General features: G+C 33.5%; 1 long non-coding RNA gene across 1 annotated transcript; it reads left to right on the top strand.

Moving 5' to 3' along the window:
* Window positions 1–388: 388 nt before the first annotated feature.
* LOC107877417 lies at window positions 389–10,657 on the top strand. The gene is made up of 3 exons (XR_001676353.2): window positions 389–721; window positions 2,410–2,504; window positions 10,358–10,657. It is a non-coding gene; the product is annotated as an uncharacterized LOC107877417 (long non-coding RNA).
* Window positions 10,658–11,736: the final 1,079 nt, after the last annotated feature.

Raw genomic sequence — 11,736 nt, 5'->3', positions numbered from 1 at the left:
TGACTGCTACTGCTGCATTAGGGTTTCGAGAAAAAAAAATGCAAGTACATATATGCTTGCTTGATTCTTCGTGATGACTACATTCTTTTACTGCAATTTAATCTTCTCTTCTTTTCTCGCAATGTTTTTTTCCTCCATTATCACTAATGTTAAATGTACCTTTTGTATTGTTAGGCTTCGTGCATCACCAATGTTAGGTTTCCATTATCACTAATGTTAATACTTTCTGTTATGATAGCAATGACAAAATTTTGTTCGTTAATTTAATTTTGCTTCTTAATTATTAGAGTGATTTAATTTTGCTTCTCAATATTATTGTGTTGAATACTTCTTTATTTTATATTGTACATGGCTGATTTATATTTTGGTTATATTGTCATACCCTTCATAGTTAGCTTCCCCGAAGAGCCCTTCGAAGTTACTTTGCTTTTCCGAAGAAAATTATGACAAAGCCAAGTCTTTACTTTCTTGGTTTTTTTAATCTTTATCGTGCTTAACACATTTAAAGTTTGTTGAATCTCATTGATGTTTTTGTGTTCGAAGGACAATTATTGTTTTCTAAATTTATGATGTATTTTAGTTTTTTTTCACCAAAAAGTACAAGTGGGAGTTTTCTCTGGGACTGCCACTATGTCACCAGAGGCTCTTGAGGTTACCAGACGAATTCTTATGAAGTGTGTTGAGCTCAATCTTAATTTTAAGATATTGTCATCTCTCCAAAGTAAGTTTACCAATCATAGCTTTTGTTATTGAGTCTACAAATAACTGTGTGATTTCATGCTTTTATATTTCTTTTTCTATTAGGCTGGTTTTATTAATCATGATGACAATTCTAGGAGGAACCGAATAGAATTAGAGGAATTAGAGAATTGAATAAACTAGATTCATCGACCAACCATAACTACTACACCTCAGTCTCAAACAAATAAGGTCATTCATATGAATTTTCTATTACATAGTTTAAACTCAAATCATATGATCATCATACCAAACCACGTAAATTCTTAATCTCCTTAATATTTTCATTAGTTATTATATGGCTCATTTGTTAAATTCATCACTATCTTTGATCAAAATAAGATAGGTAAGTATAATATTGCTAACCATAAGGAAGATTAGTGTAATGAGGTCAAATTTAAAGTGAGGTCTTTGAAATTATCCCTTAGTCTTCAAAATATGGTGCATGATTACTTTGTCCCATTTAGAATTTAAAATTTTGTACAACAATATTATTGTGTTGTACATAATTTACTATTATGTTTTGAAAGTTGTCTTATTTTTTGAATTTAGAAAGATGGTAAATAAGCTATTTATAGAAAAAATTATAGATAAACCTTTCTTTAGTATTAATTTGTGAATCTACAAAGAAGCCTTTGTTTGATATTACAAGAAAAATATATAACTAAAATTTACTTGAATATTATTTATACATGAAGAATGGTAGCGACTAGCAAAAGAAGTAGAATAGGAATGATAGTGCATGAGTTAGTCAACTCAAAAGTAGAACAACTAAGAATGAAGCATCAATTTATGATCACTTGACTTCATCGTCTTTTTTATGATGTCACTATTGTTTAAATGAAAGTAATTTGAAGTTAATTTTATGTTGATTAATTTTGTATTAATTTAATTTTTATAGACTAATTATCGATTAACATTATACATACACATAAAACATGTACACTTGACTAGAGATTTTATGTTAATGTAGATAAGGAAGAGTGTAAGCTTGATAGAGAATTTTTTGGAGGAGAAATTTTTCGAATTAGATTTGTAGATTTAAATCTTAAGAGTTAGCTTTAAAAAGGAGAAAAATGAGAGGATGAATTTGAGATTAACTTTATGACGTTAGTTTTTAGGTAGACTGATGTTTTTTTCCTTTCAATACTTAGTAGTGACTCAGTTTAGATTATATTCTCAGTTTTGATTATATTCTTTTCCTAAAAGTCAGGACATCTTACTAATTAACATATTTCATTATTCACGTTAGAATAGCGTATGATGGTCATAAAGTAGTTGTTGGAGGGAGGAAGGCTTGGAGACTAAGGTTTCAAAAAGAATAACACACTAAGGAGTTGAAGAAATGTTTTCTTTAATGTCAAGGTATATATCCAAAGTATTTGATGAAGGTCTTAGTGCTACTCAATCAAATTTTAATTATTATATTTGTTTATTTTTAGAATGGAGATTTTTTTGAGGAGAAAAAGTTTTTGTAGATTTGAATCTTAAAGGTTAGCTTTAGAAATGAGAAAATTGGAAGGACGAATTTGAGTTAGCCTTATGACGTTAATGTTTAGGTAGACTGATGTTTTTTTCTTTCAATATTTAATTGCGACTCAGTTTTAATTATATTCATTTTATAAGAGTTAGGATTTTTGACTAATTATCATATTTCTTTATTCACGTTAGAAAAGCGTATGATGGTCATGAAGAAATTGTTGGACGAGAAGAAAAAGACTTGGAGATTAAAGTTGCAAAAAGGATAACAAGGAGTTGAAGAAGAGGTCAGTGGAGAAGCTATTCTTATGGATATCATGCCTAAATAATATCAAAGTTATGACATTAGAGAGTTAATTTATTTAAATAATATTGGTAAAATAAAGTTAAATAAAAGGAGGATACAAATGTCAAATCATATAGTTAATCCAAACTTGCTTATAGTTGTTGTTTGATTATAGAATGCAAAAGCATGGTGGATGCAAAAGTTTGTATATAGAAAAAATTTATTTATAGTGAGTTACCTAATTACACTTTTTATTAATCTAAATACCTACTTATTAAATTTTAAGAAAACTAACTCTACCAAGAAAAGTGAAAGTTAAATTTGACGTTTAATTTTTTTTTTAACTAACTCTACCAAGAAAAGTGAAAGTTAAATTTGACGTTTAATTTTTTAGTTTTTTTAAGAATCGAGTTGGTTGTTTTTTGAGTCTCCAAAAAAAAGTATCATATACATTGAAGAACAAAAAGAAAAGCGATTGTAGCTTTTTTCTTGATTTATTTAAACAAAAGAACTACTATTTTGATTTAATGATTATTAATCTATATATATCTATAATCTATATCTATAACATATTAAAAGTGTGAATGGTCTTAAAAATATTGTTTGAACTTTTTTTTCTTCATTAAAAGCCTTTACTTTAGACAAAATCATTTTTTCACTATTTTTTCCTAATATTTAAGAGTTGAAAATTAATTAAATATATTTATGGTAAAATCTTTCCTTATTAGAATTCATCAAAATGAATGACAACTAATACTTTTTCCATTAGCTTAAGAATTTTAAATCAACTAAATTTGATTTTTAGAAGATTTAAAAAATCTACAAATAAATATAAAAGTGTGAGAATAAGAAAAATTTAAAAAGTACCAAATTTTTCAAGGGAAAGAAGCATTGTACAACAAACGCAAAAGTGATGATCTTCTGGTGGTAAAATATATATGTGCTTACACTAAAATATATGTTTATATTTATATTATTATATTAAAGTGCGAAGGAACTTTGAAACGTGATTTGAATTTTCTACACTTCATTAAAAATCTCCTCAATAGACAAAATCATTTAATTTTAAATAATCAAACACTATACGTGCCTCGCACATGCAATTACACTAGTATATTAAAAGTGTAAAGACTCTTAGAAAAGTGATTTGAATTTTTTTTTCCTTCATTAAAAATATTTACAATAGATAAAATCGTTGTTTCATCCTTTTTCCTCAATTTGTTATTTAATCAAATTAAGGAATCCTAAATATATATATGGATACAAATTAAAGACTCTTAAAATATATGGGAAGAATTCTCATAAAATAAATGTATTTGTAGGGTATGTTTTTCTTTTAACTGAATATATATATATATATATATATATATATATACAGAGCCCACGCTCAAAAGTATAAAAATAATAATTTATATCATATATTTTTTATTTTATAATTAGCATATCTAATGATCTGTTAAATAAGTCTTGTTGATATGTTTTTATAATTGTTAGATTTTTCAATCACATAATTGGATAATTTTTTAAAAAATATTATTTATGAGGAAGAAGATATTATTAGAGAATTAGAATATATCAAAAAGCTACAAGTAATTCGATATTTTATATAATGACATAATTTAGAATATTTAATAATTATACTTCGATGAAAATCACAAATAGAAAAAAAATATTGATATTTTTCTAAAATGTGCAAGTATTTATTTTTTAGTTATAGCTAAAAATAAATTTATTTAATTAGGCTTCTCTCTAACTCCCCCTTACTGTCCCCCTTCTACCCTTACTAAAAAAGTTCTTCGAAAATGTCTAACTTGCCACCATCCCAGCAAAATTCTTCACTCCTAAATGATATCCTTATGGAAGAGGGTAAACTCTCCTACAAAGCCACAGTCGCAAATCTTTTACCTCCTTTGGGCTACCCCTCTGATGTAACTTTTGAAGAAGTACCCTTAGACCAATTGGAGAGTGACTCCATTGCTCTATCCGCAGATGATAAAAGACGGTTGTATGCGTCTTGGGAATTTTCAATCATTGTCAAACCCTTCCGTAAGAAATTCACCCATCCATATTTGAAAACAAAGTTGGAAGCCCTCTGGAAATCGTCTGAGCTCATTTGTCTTATTGATCTGGGCCATAACTTCTTCACTGTCAAATTCACAGATCCTACGAATCAAGCAAAGACGCTTCAAGGTGGACCTTGGTTCATAGCGGGGAGCTTCCTCTTAATACGAAAATAGAAACCATGTTTCGTCCCTTCAACTACCCAATTGAAAGCAACGACTATATGGATTCGCCTGCCACATCTCCCAACTGAGTTTTATGATACGACCATCCTCGAATGAGTGGGGAGGAAATTAGGGAAATTGATAAAAATTGATTGTACCTCGGCCACAATCAGAGGTAGATATGCTCGGATCTGTATCCAAGTGGCCCTAGATCTACCAGTTCAAACGTTGATTGTCATCAGTGACCACCACCAGGCCATAGTATATGAAGGCGAAAGGATACTCTGCAAAAAATATGGTTTACTTAGTCATACAAAGACTAGTTGCTTGAAGTTAACAACACAGTCGCAAATATGGATCTAGAGAAATCAATCCCTACGGTCCAGCACAAGGAACTATTAGAGGAAAGTTGGTGCATCGTATCCTTTGCTAGACGAAAAAAAGCCATAAATCCCCTAGGTAGCCGAACGAAAGTTGGAAAGGACTCTACAGGTAACAAAACACCAGCAATGTCAGGTAAGTCCCCGTTTTCTTCATATTCTAGTACTCTGCTGGTGGGAACCAGTCGAAGCTCAGGAAACAGAGATGCTAGTTGAACCAGTCGACCTAGATTTTCATGACTGGGATCCTTTACCCGATTCACACTCTGAGAAGCCAACAGCTATTGAGGCTGGCCCACAAGTGGTCTCTCAAGGCCTGATTCCCTCGGAGGACAGACATTTAGGCCACTCCAGCTTAATTAAGCTCACTTCTAATTCCATCGCTATTATTAGTGAAAAGGGCCTTACTACCCAGATATCCAGATTGCCCGGGTCATCTACAACCCGTAACCATTCTAATACATCTCCTGTTACAACTTATAATATTAATTACTCTCTTGAAAATACTTTTTTTACAACTTATAATATTAATTACTCTCTTGAAAATACTTTTTTCAAAAAGAATGTCTTACATTATGGGACCCACAGCTGCCACCTCACTTCTCTTCCTTCCACTTCTAATACTAATGATTATTGCATGCCGACGGCTAACTCTTTATCTTCCTAATCTGAAGTAATGGAGACCACCCCTATGCAGACAATGCATTAAATACTAATACTTTATTCAAGGGAAAAATCCTTCACCTTCTCCTTTTACTTAACACTTCAAAATCTCAGTTTGAAACCATGTAAACTAACTCCTCCATCAACCATGAGCTCTCCATTGTAAATGAAAATGATCTCCCTGGTATCGAAGCCCCTATTAACAAACCACATCCCTTCAACTTGGTTGGAGACGTGCCTCTCTAACCAATCAATCCCACTCCATGTCCTTTGGGAGGGAAAGATGTTAATCCTACACGTCCAGAACCCCTATCTGGCCCAGCTGACCTTAGACTGCTTGAGTTAGGGCCTTCAATCCATCCTTCCAGGAGGACATCACCCCCAAAGCATATCAAACCTGATAGCCCAAGTCAGCTCAACCCTTTTATTTTTTTCTCTATCAAATCTTCCTCTTCTGGCTTAGGGTCCAATTTTTGTGAGTCCTTATGAGGCAAAACTGATCCCACAAGCTTCACCTTCCCTTCCTCCTCCCTAAGCAACCTAACCCTCTCAGGTAATGTTAGAAAGAGAGAAGACCTTAGCATCTCTAAGGGACAACAACAGAGAGTTGAGGGCACTTTGGCAAGTCCTACAAGACTAGAATTCATAGACCTTATCCATGAGTTGGTGATTGTGCTCCTACCTCACAAGTTGAAAAATGTAGAACAGAATTCATAGACCTTATCCATGAGTTGGTGATTGTGCTCCTACCTCACAAGTTGAAAAATGTAGAACTCACAATTACTCTCCCAAGACTTATTCTAGAAGAGCCTTTTATATTCAGACTCACTCCCCTCTCAAAGAAGATAAAAGCCAAGGAGTTGGCAAAACCACCTTCACCAAATAGGAAAGAAAAGGTAGTGATGCAGACCCTTCAAAATTATCCCAATCCGATAATACAGAATTGCATAGTATGGAATGTTAGGAAAGCCAATAACTCTAAATTTAGGAAGCATTAGCCTACCATTTTGGCCCTTCTTAAGAAAAGAATAACTGGTCATTATAAGCTTATGGAGGAGTTAAGTTTTCACTGTCTCATCTAGTTTAGCTTTGCTGGAAGTTCTGGGGGTATAGTAATTATTTGGAAGGTGAATCTACTTCTATCATTGCTATCTCCATTACCCCTCAGGCTATTCATGTCACTGTGAAGGTTAGTACTTTTCCCACCATTTGGATTCTCAGTATTGTTTATGCTAGTTCTGATATCCTGTTAAGAAAATACTTGTGTGAGTAGCTTATGACTTTGTCTGATGCTCCTACAAGTTTTAACTGCTATGCATGGCTTGTTAGGAGGACTTTGATGAACTCCTCAGAGCCTGTGGAAAAATTGAGGGTAGCCATCTAAATCTATCTAGGTCTTCTAAATTTTGGGACTATATAAATCACTGTAAGCTCATTGACCTAGGTTATAGAGGTAGCAAGTTTATTTGGTCTAACATGAGGTATAGGAACAGGCAGCGTTTGATCCTAGAGAGATTGGATAGATTTCTTGCTAATGATCTTTGGATCCATCTTTACCCTAAGTCCTCGATTTTGCACCTACCCAGGACTCACTCTGATCATTCCTCCTTGTTACTCAGTCTATCCAGGCCCCTTTATTATAAATAAGCCTTTCAGGATTGAGTCAATGTGGTGCAGCCATAGGGATTTTCAGGATCTGGTTTCCAATTTCTTCTAAGTTGGCGCCAACCTCACCATTGCTACCCAGGCATTTGAGAACACTGCCAAAACCTGGAATAGAGAGTTATTTGGTAATATTTTTCACAAAAAGAGGCATTTGCTTGCTAGACTAGAGGACATCCAAAAGTCCCAGAGTTATCCTACTAGTGATTCCTTATAGAATCTGGAACATACTTTGTTAAAAGACTTCAACTACATCCTTGACTAGGAGAATGAGTTATGGAGACTCAAATCCAAGTTGGGCTGGCTTCTTGAAGGGGATAGGAATACAAATTTTTTTTCATACTTCTACTCTTAATAGAAGAATAAAAAATTATATTACCTCTCTCCTGGTTGATGGTACTTAGGTTTATCAGCCTTGGGAAATTAGCAAGCAATTTATGAGTATTACTCCACTCTTTACTCATCTGATCAGTTAAGTTCTAAGCTTCTCTGTCAACTAAACCCTTCTAACTATGGTTCCATTCCTTCCTCTGCCCATACCCTTCTAGATTCCTTACCTAGCTTAGAGGAGATTAAAAGAGTTGTCTTCTTTTTAAGCCCCATAAGGCTCCTGGACCTGATAGGATTCATCCCTTCATGTACCAGAAGTACTGGGCTACTATGGCCCCTCTTCTTTTAGATTTTTGTACTTTTTCCTTCACTAACTCCCATATGGATATGAAAGCTAATTCTACCTATATTTGCCTCATCCCTAAATTTAAGAATGCTTTCTCTCTCAAGAACTTCATACCCATAGGTTTGTGTAATAGCCAGTACAAGATTGTTACAAAAATTATAGCTAACAGGATCAAACCTTTCCTTTAGAACATCATTGAGTTTACTCAAGACAACTTTCTTTCATCTAGGAGAGCTGCTGATAATGCTATCATAGTTTAAGAATACCTCACTCACTTTACTAAAATAAAAGGGCAAAGAGGAAATATGCTTCTGAAGATAGACCTGGAGAAGGCTTTTGATAGGCTGGAATAGTCTTTCATTAGACAGGCCCTCTTCTTGTTTAATTTCCCCCCTGTTCTCTCTAGGTTAATTATGTCCTTTATTTCTACTTCCTCCATCTCTATGCTGGTTAATGGTAGTACCACCCCCAGCTTTAGGCCCTCCAAGGGCATAAGACAGGAAGACCCTAAGTCACCCTATCTTTTAATTCTTTGCATGAAGCTTCTTTCCAGGAGAATCAATCATGAGGTGGACATCCTTAACTAGACCACTATTAAGAGTTTCACTAACCATTCTGGTCAAAAGGTAAATATTGCTAAGTCTAAGGTTGTCTTCTCTAGGAACTACAATCTTACTACCCAACAAGAACTTTCCCAATCAAAACCAGCTCCAGTTTTGAGAAAATACCTGGGTTTCCCTATATTTCACTCCACTCTTAAAGCCTCTGACTTTCAAATCTTGCTTGACACTATGCATGAAAAGCTTGCTGGGTGGAAAACTAATTTTCTTGACATGATTGGGAGAACTACCTTAGCAAAAGCCTCTCTAGGGGGGATTCCCAATCATATAATATTGTTTACCCTCCTCCCAAGTAAAATTCATAAGAAGATTGATAGAATTCAGAGGAATTTTATTTGGGGAACCATTGACTCTAAAAATAAAATACATTTGGTAAGATAGGAGATCATTACCAAGACTAATAGAGAAGGTGGGTTGGGTATGCAAAAGGCTAGTATCAAGAATGACACTCTTCTGTGTAGCTTAGCCTGGAGGATGTATTCTTCCCCATCCTCCCTTTGGACTACTGTTCTTACCAATAAGTACAGTAATAACCCTATCAATCACTCCCCCTATACTTCTAGAGTTTGGAGGAACATCTCCGGGAGCTGGAACCTTTGTAGGGATGTCATCCAGTAAAGATAGATGGATCCCAAACTACCCCTCCCCTTGATCAAATTATCCAGGACCCTCTTCTTACTCCCTTCTCTCTCATCCTCTCTCAAGTTCGGCACCAGAGGACTTGGAACCTGGATGTAATCCATTTTGAAGTTCCCTTAGCTATCAAGCGTACTATCCTCCATAGTTTCTGGAACAATCCAAGAATGAAAGTTGATTCCCCCATTTAGATCTTAAATAGGAAAGGGTCCTTCTCTTGCAAAAGTACCTATTAACTTTCTCTTTGGTTGATTCTTCACCATATCCTCCTTACTAAAGCCACCTTGGCTCATAGGGGAATCAATATTAATCCCACCTGTGGGTCTTGTAATCATCCTTGTGAGGATATTCCTCAAATTTTCTTCAATTGTAGTATTGCCTCCTCCTTTTGGACAGAACTTGTTCATACCTATAGAGTCAACCTCAACATCACTACCCAGATTTTCACTCCCTCTGACTGGCCTAGCATTTGGAAGTATCTCCTTAACACCACCTTTGACAACCTCTTTCCTTGGTCCACTCAACTACCTTATTGCCTTTGGAATATCTAGAAAAATAGGAATAATAATCTCTTCAATCACCTTCATGGTCGACCTAGTTTTAGCAATGCATATTCGAATACTATGGAGTTCTTTCATTTATCCAATCACAACTCTTCTGCCCCGCGGCTCTCTATCTCATTGTATTAGACCCCCTTCTCCCTCCACAATCTTATTACAAGCTGAATACTTATGGAGCTTGCCAGGGTAATCCTGGAAAATGAGGTATTGCGGGGTCATTTTAGATTCCAATGGGAATTAGATGGGAGGTTTCTTTCAAAGTTTTCATCATACTACTAATATTCACATGAAGCTTTTGGCTTTACATAGAGGCCTGGCGCTGGTTTATGCTCAACCATGATTTCCTATCGAAATCACCACTGATTCTCAACTAATTATTTTGATGCTAAAGCAAGACCACTTATTATATAATCTCATTCTTGATGCATGCAGATCCTTGGTAAGAAGGATGGGTGGTCCACCAATTCATTACAACTTTAGAGAGCAAAACAGGATGTTGGATGCTTTGGCTAAGGAAGGAGTGAAGTGTAATCAGTTTGCAGATTGTATGTTTTTAGATCCCCCCCCCTTTTGTAGCCCGTGAAATCTGGGCGGATAAGATAGGAACTTACTATCGTAGGGATGTTTCACCCACTGTGCCTTCTTTTGGGCATAGCCCAACTGTTTTTGTAGTTAAGCCAGACTAGGATCATGAACTGCTCTAACATTTCTAATTAATGCATATATCTACTTCATCAAAAAAAAAATTATTTTGATATTTATTGAGTTTTAATTTCCCTCATAATTTTAGTGGTAATATCTTTTGCTAATTACATTTTTTCATCTTATAGAATTATCTGAAAAAATTCAATGCTTTCAAGTTTATATTATAACTAGTTTAATCTCACGTACCTCGCACGTGTAAAATTTGATTATTTAAAAATTAAATGATTTTACCTATTGCGGAGATTTTTAATAAAGTGTAAAAGTTTAAATCACTTTTCAAAAATCTCTCACTTTAATAGAATAATGTAAACATTAACATATATGTTTTACCACCAGAAGTTTCAAGTGGTTGGTGGATCATTACTTTTGGTTTGCCATATAGTACCTTTTTTTCTTGTTGCCAAAGACTAAGAGAGACGCATCACTTTGAACCAATTTGTGTTGCAATTATTTTTCTTTTTTATATATATTTAAAATCTTTTCTTATTTGTAAAGTCAAATCTTTACAAAATCATTGATTATATTCCTATTACTTAGTTAAAACTTTTAAAAATCTGGTACTTCTTAAAATTTTTTTATTCTAATAGTTTTATATCTATTTCTAGATTTTTCAAATCTTCTTAAAATCAAATTTAGTTGATTTAGAATTTTTAAACTAATGGAAAAAGTATCAGTTGCCATTAATTTTGATGATCTCTAATAAGGAAAGATTTTTCCATAAATATATTTAATTAATTTTCAACTCTTAAATTAGGAAAAAATATTGAAATTCTGATGACTTCTAATAAGGAAAGGTTTTACCATAATTTAATTAATTTTTAACTTTTAAATATTAGAAAAAATAGTGAAAGGACGATTTGTCTGAAGTAAGGACTTTTAATTAAGCACAAAAAGTTCAAACAACTTTTTTAAGGCCCTTTACACTTTTAATATATTATAGATAATTACAGCCTCAATTAAAAGCCTTCATATAAACTAACTTAATAAGAATATATAAGGATATTAAATGATAATTAAACTACATTAATAGCTTGCTTCATTCGGTCTATTTACTTATTGTGTTTATTTTTTACATGCTCCTTACATAAACCTATTCATCCCCTTTT

This window comes from Capsicum annuum, chromosome 1 (genome assembly GCF_002878395.1).
Source record: "Capsicum annuum cultivar UCD-10X-F1 chromosome 1, UCD10Xv1.1, whole genome shotgun sequence".
Lineage (NCBI taxonomy): Eukaryota > Viridiplantae > Streptophyta > Magnoliopsida > Solanales > Solanaceae > Capsicum > Capsicum annuum.
This window is presented reverse-complemented; position numbering and strand designations above follow the sequence as displayed.